Below are 16,544 nucleotides of genomic sequence, written 5' to 3'. Positions count from 1 at the left end.
AACTGGTGTGGGGACGGTGGAGAGCGAAAGCCGGAAGAGAGGCAATAAAGTAAGAGGGTTAATTAAAGAGCATTTAGGTTACAATCTCAATGACGGAATACGAAGATGGGTTCGTTCTAGGCGCGGGGGTAGAGGTCGGCTGCAGGTGTACGGGTTTGGGCGAAGAAATGAGCGGAATATAAAACGGGAGAGGTGGCGGGCCATGTTCGCATGGCAGGTGGCAGGGTCGCGGGTGGACAGCAAGAGCTGTCTCGAAGCTGGAAACCAAGACAAACCAGCAGCAGCCAAGTTACCCCGTTCTCACGCCTCTCTGTTGGCTACTTGGTTGCGTGGGTACATAAGTGTATTCATCAGAGGGCTGAAAGCGCGTACCCTGTCAGCAGCTTTTACTGGAATGAACTGCTTCTGCCTTAAAGGACAGGCTGTCTTGGGGCACAGGCCCTGCAAGAACTCACGCTGCGAACCTACACATATAGCTTGGTCGCAGCTACCTGCATGAAAGTAAGTTTTAATTTCTCAATAATCAATTAATTATGCCCAATCATCAGACTGGCTAGGCACCTTTACTACCGTGCGTTCCCATACTAACCCGAAGATTCTCTCCGTTACGATTGCAGTGAGCACATGATAATAATGAAAACGTGTCGTTTGGTCGAACGAATTATGTTTCTTGTTACATCATGTTGATGATTCTGTCTGCATATGCTATCATCCTGGCTACCAGCTACCTGAAACTTCCCCAACGGCGGTGGCATATTTGAACAGAATGGCAGTTCATGTCACAAGGCCAGTATCGTACTACAATCGTCTGAGGAACATGATAGTAAACTCTGATGTCTTGGCCGCCGAATTCGCCTTATCTTAGCCCGATGGGACGTATCTGGAACACCATTGGATGCCAGCTGCGGAAACACATACCACTGGCCCATTGTTGAAAAAAGCCAAAAGTCACTAGGAACCAGGTCAGGTGAGTACGGAGCGTGAGGAATTACTTCAAAGTTGTTATCACGAAGAAACTGTTGCGCAACGTTAGCTCGATGTGCGGGTGCGTTGTCTTGGTGAAACAGCACACGCGCAGCCCTTCCCGGACATTTTTGTTGCAGTGCAGGAAGGAATTTGTCCTTCAAAACATTTTCGTAGGATGCACCTGTTACCGTAGTGCCCTTTGAAACGCAATGGGTAAGGATTAAGTCCTCGCTGTCCCAGAACATGACACCATCATTTTTCAGCACTGGCGGTTACCCGAAATTTTTTTGGTGGCTGTGAATGTGTGCTTCCATTGAGCTGACTGGCGCTTTGTTTCTGGATTGAAAAATGGCATCCACGTCTCATCCATTGTCACAACCGACGAAAAGAAAGTCCCATTCATGCTGTCGTTGCGCGTCAACATTGCTTGGCAACATGCCACAAAGGCAGCCATGTGGTCGCCCGTCAGCAATCGTGGCACCCACCTGGATGACGCTTTTCGCATTTTCAGGTCGTCATGCAGGATTGTGTGCACAGAACCCACAGAAATGCCAACTCTGGAGGCGATCTGTTCTACAGTCATTCGGCGATCCCACAAAACAATTCTCTCCACTTTCTCGATCATGTCGTCAGACCGACTTGTGCGAGCCTGAGGTTGTTTCGGTTTGTTGTCACACGATGTTCTGCCTTCATTAAACTGTCGCACCCACGAACGCACTTTCGACACATCCATAACTCCATCACCACATGTCTCCTTCAACTGTCAATGAATTTCAATTGGTTTCACACCACGCAAATTCAGAAAACGAATGAGTGCACGCTGTTCAAGTAAGGGAAACGTCGCCATTTTAAGTATTTAAAACAGTTCTCATTCTCGCCGCTGGCGGTAAAATTCCATCTACCGTACGGTTCTGCCATCTCTGGGACATATTGACAATGAACGCGGCCTCATTTTAAAACAATGCGCATGTTTATATCTCTTTCCAGTCCGGAGAAAAAAAAAATGGGAGGCTTTAGAACTTGAATGCACCTCGTACTATGTACTGTAGACACTGTAAAGATGAGCCTTAGACATTTGTGATAACCAGAGGCCATTGTCTTTAATTAATACAAGTGTCAGCTACCAGACCCGAGATGACACAACTGAATTTAAACATTAGACACAATCTCATTGTTGGATAATCAAACCGTGTTATTATTATTATTTTTTATTATTATAGCTAACATTTTTGTGGCCCCCTTGGGTTGGAATGTCTATTTTCCTCTTCATTCTCTCTTAGTCACTCGTACTATGCAATTATTATTTAATGTCAATCTAGTTGACCATTAGTATCATTGCCATTTTCGACTTATTCTAAAGTCATCATGAAGAGATTTCAATACATTACATAGTAACTCGTCAATTAGATACTGACTATAACCTATTCAGCATGATGAGTTACAGAATTATGTCATCTGATGATGGCTTGGAAACAGATCGAAACCGAAACTAATAAGGTTTGTGTGAACTGAAGGTGAAATACATAATTACAGGTCAACTTCTGAGCTATGTTTTCAACTTTTGGAATATTAGTGCCATAACGAAAACGTTTGAGAAAAAGTGCTATTTTGATTAGAAAATTCAGAGCTTAACGATTAAAGACAAGCTCGTGTAACATATTTAAAATGGTTTTCTGGACATAAATTATTATTTTTATTTCACTGTAAAGTTCTGACAACAGTAATGTGTTTTGGTACTGAATCTGTTCCATAAGAAACTTCTACAAGCTGCACTGAATTAATTATTGTAGTTGACATAAAATTTGTAACTGATGTGTGAGGAGTATTTTGAAGAAAAATTGTAATGTTGTAAATTATCACCTCCACTAAAACCATGCTACTTCTTAGAATGCCGGGAATTTTTATAGTTACTGAGAAAGAAAAGCATTCTTTTATTAAGAAAACGAACAAACAACGAGGACCGATCGAGCCTTCAATATACGTATTTAAAAGGGAGAGAAATCGTGCTCCTTCAAATGAAGGAGTATGAAATTTTCGTTTCCTGGCAGTTCACGTGATTGGCACTCAGTGTTAAACTAGAGTGACAGAGGTTCAAATGGCTCTGAGCACTATGGGACTTAACATCTGAGGTCATCAGTTCCCTAGACCTTAGAACTACTTAAACCTAACTAACCTAAGAACATCGCACACATCTATGCCCGAGGCAGGATTCGAAACTGCGACCGTAGCGGTCGCACGGTTCCAGACTGAAGCACCTAGAACCGCTTGGACACATCGGCCGGCCAGAGTGACAGAACTGCAGCTTTTTACAACACATGATCAGTTATTATTATTATTATTATTATTATTATCTCCTTGATGAAATTGAGACGAAATGATGAAAATACAGTTTTTATCACCCTGGATTCACAGCAGTTATAGACCGTATCAAAAAGAGGCTGTTTTCAGTACAGGCCTCCTTTTTTTCGAACTTTAAGTGACCAATGGCAGTGGTGTTGTCCGACTGCTAATGTCCATATATTAGGAAGTTCCTGAAGCTTTTCTTCGTGCTCTGAATAGTTTTCTTTGGGCGAAATGTATGCTCATTTCGTGTTTTGTCCAGAACTGAAGCGGGGATTACCTGCTATACTTATGTCTTTTATTAGATGTAGTCTGATGGCGACACACTATACATCGGTTAGTGCACGATAGTGCATGGTACCAAGATGTTCCAAAAAGTCGCGAGCGAGAAGGTAATTTTCCGGGGCGGGGCTTTGTATCTCGGGTTCTATTGATCCCAAAGATTTGTTTTGGATAGCCCTTGGCCTAGTGACCATTTGTATGCGTACCAGAATGACGGGCATACAGTAACTATCCCACCGTACAGGATCAAAATTTAAACATTACACACTTTCTTCAGACCAGGCTAACTGAGAAATACAGTTCGTTCTTTTGCATTGCGTGTGATGTAGGATGGTCCATAGGCGGTTATAAAAACACTATTTGTTCATGGGAAAACCCGTACCAATTATGAGGGTGGCCACTTGTGTAATTTCTGTTCATGGCGAATCGTCGAAATTTTCACCATATGTTCTTAATATGATATTCTCAAACTACTTAGAAAGTTTTTTCGGTATCATTACTGAAGTCCAGAGGTTCAAAGTTACTGCACTTATGCACGTAAAATACGCACATAATATCCGGCCTGAGGAGTGTAGTTTCTAATTGATGTAGTGAACATACGGAAAGGGTACTGAGGAGCACTTCACGCCTACACAAATATGGATAAAGTGGTAGTATAGTGACAAAGACTGGGTTAAAAAGGGTCTTAAGACGCCAGAAAATAACTTAAAATGGCTGCCAAAAAGTATGTTAAAATAAAAGGGCTGCAATATATATATATATATATATATATATATATATATATATATATATATATATATATATATATATATATATATACTCCTGGAAATGGAAAAAAGAACACATTGACACCGGTGTGTCAGACCCTCCATACTTGCTCCGGACACTGCGAGAGGGCTGTACAAGAAATGATCACACGCACGGCACAGCGGACACACCAGGAACCGCGGTGTTGGCCGTCGAATGGCGCTAGCTGCGCAGCATTTGTGCACCGCCGCCGTCAGTGTCAGCCAGTTTGCCGTGGCATACGGAGCTCCATCGCAGTCTTTAACACTGGTAGCATGCCGCGACAGCGTGGACGTGAACCGTATGTGCAGTTGACGGACTTTGAGCGAGGGCGTAAAGTGGGCATGCGGGAGGCCGGGTGGACGTACCGCCGAATTGCTCAACACGTGGGGCGTGAGGTCTCCACAGTACATCGATGTTGTCGCCAGTGGTCGGAGGAAGGTGCACGTGCCCGTCGATCTGGGACCGGACCGCAGCGACGCACGGATGCATGCCAAGACCGTACGATCCTACGCAGTGCCGTAGGGGACCGCACCGCCACTTCCCAGCAAATTAGGGACACTGTTGCTCCTGGGGTATCGGCGAGGACCATTCGCAACCGTCTCCATGAAGCTGGGCTACGGTCCCGCACACCGTTAGGCCGTCTTCCGCTCACGCCCCAACATCGTGCAGCCCCCCTCCAGTGATGTCACGACAGGCGTGAATGGAGGGACGAATGGAGACTTGTCGTCTTCAGCGATGAGAGTCGCTTCTGCCTTGGTGCCAATGATGGTCGTATGCGTGTTTGGCGCCGTGCAGGTGAGCGCCACAATCAGGACTGCATACGACCGAGGCACACAGGGCCAACACCCGGCATCATGGTGTGGGGAGCGATCTCCTACACTGGCCGTACACCTGTGGTGATCGTCGAGGGGACAGTGAATAGTGCACGGTACATCCAAACCGTCATCGAACCCATCGTTCTACCATTCCTAGACCGGCAAGGGAACTTGCTGTTCCAACAGGACAATGCACGTATCCCGTGCCACCTAACGTGCTCTAGAAAGTGTAAGTCAACTACACTGGCCAGCAAGATCTCCGGATCTGTCCCCCATTGAGCATGTTTGGGACTGGATGAAGCGTCGTCTCACGCGGTCTGCACGTTCAGCACGAACGCTGGTCCAACTGAGGTGCCAGGTGGAAATGGCATGGCAAGCCGTTCCACAGGACTACATCCAGCATCTCTACGATCGTCTCCATGGGAGAATAGCAGCCTGCATTGCTGCGAAAGGTGTATATACACTGTACTAGTGCCGACATTGTGCATGCTCTGTTGCCTGCGTCTATGTGCCTGTGGTTCTGTCAGTGTGATCATGTGATGTATCTGACCCCAGGAATGTGTCAATAAAGTTTCCCCTTCCCGGGACAATGAATTCACGGTGTTCTTATTTCAATTTCCAGGAGTGTATATATATATGCTTCTGGCAGAGCACAAAAAGGCGAACACGTTCCTATGTAAAACACAATAACACAAAATAACAGTGACGGTGGAAGAGAGGGAGGACAGTGACAATGGGAGAGGAAGAGAGAGGAGACGGTGGGAGAGAAGTGGCAGTGAAAGAGAAAGAGAGCGGATGAAGACAAAAACAGTGGGAGCCAGAGACAGAGGAGCTACTGATGGTTAGTGGGAGATAATGGCAGTAACATAGACAGACAGAGATGTTTATAGATAGAAGCAATGGGAAATAAAGAGATGGGAGATAGCGGAAATGAAAATACGAATGTGTGGAGACCATACGCAAGCTCGGCGTTGTCTGGACCTTCCCAGACCAGCTAATTTTAAAATTAACGTATAGGTGAGGGCACATTTTGGACTGCAGCGTTAAACATGTGCATATAGGGGAAAAATAAGTTGGACCCTAGAATTTTTGAGCTGCTGAGGTGTGGTGGAGACAGTGGCAGTGTGGAATAAGAGCAAAAGAGTGTAAGTTAGAGAGGATACAGTGGGTAGTCGAATACACTGTAAGTCAGTGGGAGGGAGACACATATAGGTAGTGACAGTGATAGGGAGACGCTGAGTGTTTTTTGAGTCATTAGTTTTCCGACTAGTTTGATGAAGTCCGCCACGAATTACTCTCCTGTTCCAACCTGTTCATCTCAGAGTAGCACTTGTAACCTACATCCTCAATTATTTGTTGGATGTATTGCAATCTCTGTATTCCTCTACGTTTTTGCCCTCTGAAGTTTCCTTAAGTACTGTGGAAGTTATTCCCTGATGTCTTAACAGACGTCCTATCATCCTGTCCCTTCTCCTTGGCAGTGTTTTCCATATACTTCCTCTCCGATTCCGTGCAGAACCTCTTCATTCCTTACTTTGTCAGTCCATCTAATTTTCAACATTCGTCTGTAGCACCACTACCAAATGTTTCGATTATCTTCCATTCCGGATTCCCCACAGTCTATGTTCCACTACCATACTATGCTGTGCTCCAAACGTACATTCTCAGAATTTTATTCTTTGCATTAACACCTATGGTTGATGCTAGTAGACTTCTCTTGGTGGCAAGGAATAAGCTTTTTCCAGTGCTAATCTGCACTGGATACATGAGCTGTTAATCTGATTGAGCAATAATTTTCGCACTTGCCAGCCCTTGCACTTTTGGGAACTGTGTAGACGATATTTTTTTCGAAAGTCATATGGTATGTCGCCCTTTCTACATTCCAACGTGAATAGCCTTTTTGTTGCCACTTCCCCCAATGATTATAGAAATTTTGATGGTATGTTTTATTTGCTCTTTACTCCTCCAAAGCTCTCTTAAATACTGATTCTAATACTGGGTCCCCTATCTCTTCTAAATCGACCCCTGCTTTTTCTTCTATCACATCATCCAATTCTCGCCCTGTTATAACGTCCTCTTTCCACCTATATGCACTCTCTTCCGCATTTAACAGTGGAATTTCCGTTGCACTCTTAGTGTTACCACCTTTGGCACTTTATTTTACAGGTCCGTCTTGATCACATAAATTTTTACATTTCACTATGACCGGTTGCGGCTACTGCCATCTTCAGATCATATACTATTCTGATGTAGTATTAACGTCAAACTAAACATGTAGGCACTTACTATGTACGTACATGTTTAGTTTGACGTTCATACTACATCAGAATGTTTTATGATTTGAAGATGGCAATATCCGAAACCAGTCATATTGAAATGTAAAAATTTATATTATCAAGACGGACCTATAAAATAAAATGCCAAAAATATGATCAAGGACTCATTTTCAGACTATCTCTTCAATTACCACCTTCATTTTTCATTATGTCATTTCGATTTAGTTTCCCTGCACTTCCTGTTTATTTCATTCCTCAGCGACTTGTATTTTTGTATTCCTGAATTTCCTTGAACATATTTGTACTTCTTCCTGTCATCGATCAACTGAAGTATTTCTTCTGTTACCCATTATTTCTTCGCAGTTAATTTCTTTCTACCTATGTTTTTCTTTCCAACTTCTATGATTGCCATTTTTAGATATGTCCATGTCTTTTCAAACGTCCTCCGTAGTGAGCTATTCTGTACTGCTGTATCTATAGCCTTAGAGAACTTCAAGCGTATCTCGTCACTCCTTAGTACTTCCTTAGTCTACTTCTTTGCGTATTAATTCTTCTTGAATAAAGTATTAAACTTCAGTCTACCCTTCATCGCTACTACAGTGTGATCTGAATGTATATCTGCTCCTGAGAACGCATTACAATGCAGTATCTGACTCTGGAATCTCTGCCTGACCATGATGTAAACTAACTGAAATATTCCCGTACCATCCGGTCTGTTCCAAGTATACGTCCTGCATTTGTGATTCTTGCACAGAGTATTCGCTATTACTAGCTGAACTGTAATGCAGTTGTCCCAAGTCCAATTCTCCTGTAATCGTTTCTTCTACTAAATTTTCATTTCCCTTTACGTACTGTACCATCCTTTCAATATGCTCCTATATTTTCTCTATCTCTTCATCTCCGGCTTCCGACGACGACATGTATATCTGGTCTATCGTCGTCGGTGCTGGTTTGCTGTCGATTCTGATAAGAACAACCTATCACTGAACTGATCACAGTAACACAGTCTCAGCCATTCTTATTCAGAACGGATTTTACTCCCGTCATACCATTTTCTGCTTCTGTTGACATTACCTTATACTCATCTGATCAGAAATCGTTTCCCTCTTCAGATTTCGCTTCACTGACCCTACTACATCTACATTTAGCCTTTGCAGTACCTTTTTCAGATATTCTAGGTTCCCTAGCACGTTCAAGCTTCTGTCATTTCACTCCCTGAAGTGGAACATTATCCTTTCGTTGGTTATTGAATTTTTTTCTCATGGTCATCTTCCCCTTGGCAGTCCCTTCCCGGGGATCCGAATGGGGGATATTCCGGAATCCTCTGGCAACGGGGAGATCATCATGACACTTTTTCAATTATAGGCTGCATGTCCTGTGTGTATACGTTATGCTTCATTAATACTGTGGTTCCCGTTGTCTACTGCGTCCTCATGCCATTGATCATTGCTGATTCTTCCGCCTTTAGGGGCGCTTTCCCATTCAAAGGACAAAAGAGTGCCCTGAGCCTCTGTCCGCTCCTCCGCCCTCCTTCACAAGTCCGTTGGCAGAATGAGGATGACTCCTTGTGTCGGAAATCTTCGGCCTCCTATGCTGATTATTAATCAAAATTTAAGCACTGCGCGTTTTGATCTGGGACCTAGGACGTTTTGATTTTTAATCGAAGATGCTATCCTTTTTTTTTTGTTGATCTATTATTGTTCTTTATGGGTCGTTGTATTTTATTTGGCGGACTTCTCGTGACACTTGTCCAAATTCATCGTTGATCCATTCACTCAGTTTTTTTTTTTAATTACAGAGGACTGCCCTGTGACCGAATACACTGAGCTATCGTGCCGGTGTCCCTAGATCACGGATGCTGAGTGTAAAAACTTAAGTACAGAGAGAGATTATGTAAAAGTATTTAGAATATTCTGTGCGAGTGCGAACTTTAGGGAAGGAAGGCAGAGCAGAGCGAGGACTGAGGCATCTGGTTCACCAGTTTCCTGCCAGACTTTTGAAGAGGAACGTATTCGCGCTTTTTGTTCTCCGAAAGCGGCATTTTTCCGCGGGTGATGACAATAGGAATGGCTGTTTTCCACAAACAAATACGCAGTAGCCTAACATGGTGACCCATAGAAAAGAACCACTACCTACGAAACATGATTAGCCTGTGGTCAAACGAGAAAAAATCGTTTACCTTACGGAACTGTGAACTTTCGTCACTCAAACTCAACATTTATCGAATGGCAAGTACATAGAACGCAAAACTACAGCAAACACGCAAACACTAAAGTGACAGCGACGTTCTCTCTACAACAAGGCACCAGTCAGACACTTATCATCAACGTACGAGTACACTTCCTGTCTGAAGTTGGTTGCGAGAATGTGTTTAAGATAAGTGTATTACATATGCGAGCGACACTCTTTGGCTTTAAGCCACTCTTCCAGCGCCCGACTGCTTTCTTTTTCGAACGGTAGATACAATTGCTTCGACCTTTGCGGTGTCACCTGCTCCAGCAAGGCACTTTATCATCCTGCCACATTCTTCGCCTCGAATCTTGTGACAGCAAAAGTCAAAGCAGTGCAGAAAAGAGAATTAATTACACAGATCACTGTTATGCGAGAACGGTGCCAAGTTACAACGGCACAAACAAACATGTATGCACAGGAACATGTGTCAAATGGCACCTCATATGAACAGAAAAGCCAGTAGTTACGATGAATAGAAAAGTATAAAAACTGAAGACACAGCTTCTGTGTCATGCATATATTTTTGAGGCAGCAGCCCTCGTGACATCTTACACATTTATGCCATATCTAATTTTCCAAAGATTTACTCATCACATCTACTGAAAACTGACACTGAAATACGAAGAACTGTTTACAACTGTGGCTGTTACAACTATTCCCGCCTAGCGTGCGACTCAGCGGACAAGAGACACAGCTGTGACGAGAGAACGTAGTGGCATCCCCATGTAGGGCGAAGTCCAATGAGCACAAACGTGACTTTCTAGCTCTTAATCCATACCAAATATGTCTCAAATCATTAATTTTTTGAATAATATGCACTTCACGCCGAAAGTTAAACTGTTGTAGACGTAATTGTAACACAAGTGACTACAAGAGGAAGGAAAATCAAGGCAGTTTAGGAAGTTACATTATAGACGAACTTATCAATCAGGACTCTAATTTGTAGACAACTAATATTTTAAAACGATTCCTGTAGCGCGCTTCTTGTAATAATATTTAAATAATGTATGTTTTACCACAAATGAAAACGTTCCTTGTTTATTCCCTACAGTTATCACAAAGGTGCGAAATGTCTATTCGATGACGAAAACAAACATTCTCTTGCACCAGGTACACCTGATAAAATTAAAATTAATTCATTCAATCACTTCAAAGTAATTACTAATTTATTTACACAGCTCTGGAATGGAGAAATAAATGGTTGTGGTCGTTGTTGTGCATATTGTGGTGTGTGCCAGGCATACTTGATCAAACTCTTAAAGTGTGGTGATGCAAACTACAGTACAGAAGTGACACTTTAATAATACTGTTCCACTGGTAAACCTGAAATGAACAGCTTTCGGAAATTATACTGTCTGACAGTTTTCTGAAAAATGCTTTACACGGTTGAAAATTTATTATCTGGAGGCTGAGTCACACTATTAGTTCTGTTCTCTCCCATCTTTCATTTTTTGAATTTTGAAATGTCGATTAAAAGATTTTTGCAAGTAAACAGCCCTTTTCTTAATTTTCTGTTGTAATTTGCCCTGATGTTGCTGGAGACAGACTTAAAGCTGTGGAAACATTAATCCACTGATATTTGTCACTGAGTTGTTGTATGCTAATGCATCATATAATTCATGGACTGCGCAAGAGACTGTCTTTTTTTCGCTCGAAATGGTAAAGCCCAATTTGCATGCAGTTCTTGCACCAAACTGATTACCTTTCGCACAAGCTGTCAACGGTAAGCGTGATGAAATTTGAAATCATTACCTTTCGTAAGGGATATCTGTAATACACACCCTAACATAGGCAATGACAAAAATGGTACAGGAGGAAGATATTATCTGTGATGAGCTCCAAGTGCAGGGCTACTCTACAAGAATTAATCAGATGTAGCTCAATCACCCCTTTTGTGCATGTGCTGTGATAGAGAAAGAGACATCATTTTGATGTTCTACTTCGTTAAATATATTCTGAGAGATAAGTTAAAACATTAAATGCAACATATTTGTTTTTGACCTTTAGTTGAATGAGTAAATACAATGAGGTGACAGAGGTCACATTATAGTGTTATGCATATATACAAATGGCGGTAGCCTCTCGTACACAAGGTATAAAAGCACAATGCATTGGCGGAGTTGTTATTTTTACTCAGATGATTCATGTGAAAAGGATTCCGAAGTGATAATGGCCGCACGATGGGATTTAACAGACTCTGAACGCGGACTGGTAATTGCAGATAGAAGAATGGGACATTAATTTTCGTAAATAATTAGGGAATTCAATATTCCGAGAACCATAGTGTCAAGAGTGTGTTGAGAATACCAAATTTCTGACGTTACCTCTCACCATGGACAACGTAGTGGACGAACTCCTTCACTTAACGACCGAGAGCAGCGGCGTTTGTGTAGAGTTGTCAGTGGTAACAGACCAGCAACACTGCGTGAAATATCCGCAGAACAATGTCGGTCATATGGCGAACGTTTCCGTTAGGAGAGTGCGGCCAAATTTGGCTCAATGGGCTATGGCAGCAAACGACTGATGCGAGCGCCTTCGCTAACAGCACGACATCGCCTTTAGTGCCTCTATTGGGCTAGAGACCATTCGATTGGACACTAGACCAATGGAAAACATGGCCTGGTGAGATGAGTCCACACTATAGCTGGGAACAGCGGATGGTAGGTTCTTGTAAGGCGCAGACCCACGAAACCATGGACCCAGGTTGTCAAAAAGGCACTGTGCAAGTTCGTAGTGGCTACATAATGGTGTGGGTTGTGTTTATATGGAGTGGACTGGGTCGTCTGTTCCAACTGAAACGATAATCGACTGGAAGTAGTTCTTTGCGGCTACTTGGAGTTTGTTTGCAGCCATTCGTGGACTTCATATGCTCAAATAACGAGGGAATTTTTAATTTATGATATTTCACCTTGTCACGGTTCACAATTGTTCGAGACTGGTGTGAAGAACATTCTGGACAATTCGAGCGAATGATTTGGCTACCCATCGAACATTTATGGGACATAATCGAGAGGTCGTTTCGAGAACAAAATCCTGTACTGGCAACACTTTGGCAGTTATGGACGCCTATAGATGGCTCAAAATCTTTGCAGGGGACTTCGGACGGCTTGTTGAGTCCTTGCCACGTCGACTTCTGTCACCTCAGTCCTTTATGTACGTTATCGTATACAGCGCTCTCTGCTGGTTGTCTAGTTGGCTTATTTTCCCTGACGCATCATCTGACGCTGTGGAGCCTTGCGAGTTCCCTACTGCCAGTAATCATTTTCCAGCAGTTAGCAGAATTATAAGAGTGCAGCACAACGCTTACATGCAATCCTTCTGACGAGAGTGGCCCAGTTTCTACAATACTGATTCTAATTTATGAATGATAACCACATTTTCAAACATATCAGTATAAGGTGTGGCCTTGGTGGTCTAGCGGATACAGCGGTGCACCCTGACCCTGTAGATCCGGGTTTAATCCTGAACAGAGTCGTTGTAGTCTCTCCAGCGCTGCCTCAGATCCAATCATCCAGCTGAGTCCTCGATTCTTTCCGGAGATATAAGGCAGCTGGGTCGATGGGCTCGCTACCTTCACCCTCTTCGTGCTGCAGCGAAGCAAAGGTTCCACTCTACCTGCTGTCATGCCAGGAGACGGCTCACGGGACGAGCACCGCAGATATTCCTTTTTTGAGATATAAATAAAAAACCTTAACAGAGTTTATTTATCGTAATTTTGGATTATAAGGCTACGAGGCACCGTTTATGACATGCAGCTGAAAATAAACTTTGAGGCAGTTGGTCTTTGACAACTCCGTCTTTATTAGAATGAATTCCAAATGTTGAAATATGTGTGAAATCTTATGGGACATTACTGCTAAGGTCATCAGTCCCTAAGCTTACACACTACTTAGCCTAAATTATCCTAAGGACCATCACACACACCCATGCCTGAGGGAGGACTCGAACCTCCGCCGGGATCAGCCGTATCAATTCCAACAAAGGCCCATTTGGTATTCATATAACATGTTTCTTCCCTTAAAAAGGTCTAATGAACATGTAAATAAACTAATAAATTAACTAGGAGGTCGTGCTGGAAAGTAATGCCTCCGAGGTTTTCGTGTGAAGGTCCTTAAAACGTTTTAAATAAAGATACATTATTAACATCCTGTATCATTATTCTTCGTCTATACATATTTGCCGCCCTCTGCTGCTAGAGGTCTGCAAATTGCATCGTGTAACATGGTGGTGCTTGACAAACGGTGTGCTGTAATCAAGTTTCGTGTTCGAAGAGCTCGTCGTTCACACATGGAGCACCCCCCTCCTTCGGCATGAGAATGCCAGACCACACACGAGCGCCGCAACATCGGCAAGAATCCTTCGCCTTGGGTTCACTGCCATCGAATACCTTCCATTCAGTCCCGACGTGGCCCATCTGATTTCCATCTGTTTCCAGAAGTTAAACAACACCATCGAGGACTTCACTTTGATAGTGAGGAAGCGGTGGAAGTGGAAGTTAGGCTCCGTCAACAACGTCAACATTCCACAATGACGGTATCAACAAACTGATCTTTCTTTGGGAGAAATGTACAAGGTGTGATTCAGAAGTTCCAAGACTGATTCATTTCTGGGTAGGGGAGCGCTCTCGCATCGGTTCCGCCGGGTAGGGGAAGTAGTGGGGCGTCTCAGGGAACGAACTGAACTAACGCCGCGGCAGTTGCCTCCGGAACCCTGGAGAGCGCGCCCTCTGCTGCTAGAGGTCTGCAAATTGCATCGTGTAACATGGTGGTGCTTGACAAACGGTGTGCTGTAATCAAGTTTCGTGTTCGAAGAGCTCGTCGTTCACACATGGAGCACCCCCCTCCTTCGGCATGAGAATGCCAGACCACACACGAGCGCCGCAACATCTGCAAGAATCCTTCGCCTTGGGTTCACTGCCATCGAATACCTTCCATTCAGTCCCGACGTGGCCTATCTGATTTTCATCTGTTTCCAGAAGTTAAACAACACCATCGAGGACTTCACTTTCATAGTGAGGAAGCGGTGGAAGTGGAAGTTAGGCTCCGTCAACAACGTCAACATTCCGCAATGACGGTATCAACAAACTGATCTTTCTTTGGAAGAAATGTACAAGGTGTGATTCAGAAGTTCCAAGACTGATTCATTTCTGGGTAGGGGAGCGCTCTCGCATCGGTTCCGCCGGGTAGGGGAAGTAGTGGGGCGTCTCAGGGAACGAACTGAACTAACGCCGCGGCAGTTGCCTCCGGAACCCTGGAGAGCGCGCCCTCTGCTGCTAGAGGTCTGCAAATTGCGTCGTGTAACATGGTGGTGCTTGACAAACGGTGTGCTGTAATCAAGTTTCGTGTTCGAAGAGCTCGTCGTTCACACATGGAGCACCCCCCTCCTTCGGCATGAGAATGCCAGACCACACACGAGCGCCGCAACATCTGCAAGAATCCTTCGCCTTGGGTTCACTGCCATCGAATACCTTCCATTCAGTCCCGACGTGACCCATCTGTTTTCCATCTGTTTCCAGAAGTTAAACAACACCATCGAGGACTTCACTTTCATAGTGAGGAAGCGGTGGAAGTGGAAGTTAGGCTCCGTCAACAACGTCAACATTCCACAATGACGGTATCAACAAACTGATCTTTCTTTGGGAGAAATGTACAAGGTGTGATTCAGAAGTTCCAAGACTGATTCATTTCTGGGTAGGGGAGCGCTCTCGCATCGGTTCCGCCGGGTAGGGGAAGTTGTGGGGCGTCTCAGGGAACGAACTGAACTAACGCCGCGGCAGTTGCCTCCGGAACCCTGGAGAGCGCGCCCTCTGCTGCTAGAGGTCTGCAAATTGCATCGTGTAACATGGTGGTGCTTGACAAACGGTGTGCTGTAAGCAAGTTTCGTGTTCGAAGAGCTCGTCGTTCACACATGGAGCACCCCCCTCCTTCGGCATGAGAATGCCAGACCACACACGAGCGCCGCAACATCGGCAAGAATCCTTCGCCTTGGGTTCACTGCCATCGAATACCTTCCATTCAGTCCCGACGTGGCCCATCTGATTTTCATCTGTTTCCAGAAGTTAAACAACACCATCGAGGACTTCACTTTCATAGTGAGGAAGCGGTGGAAGTGGAAGTTAGGCTCCGTCAACAACGTCAACATTCCACAATGACGGTATCAACAAACTGATCTTCCTTTGGGAGAAATGTACAAGGTGTGATTCAGAAGTTCCAAGACTGATTCATTTCTGGGTAGGGGAGCGCTCTCGCATCGGTTCCGCCGGGTAGGGGAAGTAGTGGGGCGTCTCAGGGAACGAACTGAACTAACGCCGCGGCAGTTGCCTCCGGAACCCTGGAGAGCGCGCCCTCTGCTGCTAGAGGTCTGCAAATTGCATCGTGTAACATGGTGGTGCTTGACAAACGGTGTGCTGTAATCAAGTTTCGTGTTCGAAGAGCTCGTCGTTCACACATGGAGCACCCCCCTCCTTCGGCATGAGAATGCCAGACCACACACGAGCGCCGCAACATCGGCAAGAATCCTTCGCCTTGGGTTCACTGCCATCGAATACCTTCCATTCAGTCCCGACGTGGCCCATCTGATTTCCATCTGTTTCCAGAAGTTAAACAACACCATCGAGGACTTCACTTTGATAGTGAGGAAGCGGTGGAAGTGGAAGTTAGGCTCCGTCAACAACGTCAACATTCCACAATGACGGTATCAACAAACTGATCTTTCTTTGGGAGAAATGTACAAGGTGTGATTCAGAAGTTCCAAGACTGATTCATTTCTGGGTAGGGGAGCGCTCTCGCATCGGTTCCGCCGGGTAGGGGAAGTAGTGGGGCGTCTCAGGGAACGAACTGAACTA

Source organism: Schistocerca gregaria, chromosome 2 (genome assembly GCF_023897955.1).
Source record: "Schistocerca gregaria isolate iqSchGreg1 chromosome 2, iqSchGreg1.2, whole genome shotgun sequence".
NCBI classification, from domain to species: Eukaryota; Metazoa; Arthropoda; class Insecta; order Orthoptera; family Acrididae; genus Schistocerca; species Schistocerca gregaria.
Note: the sequence above shows the minus strand (reverse complement) of the source record.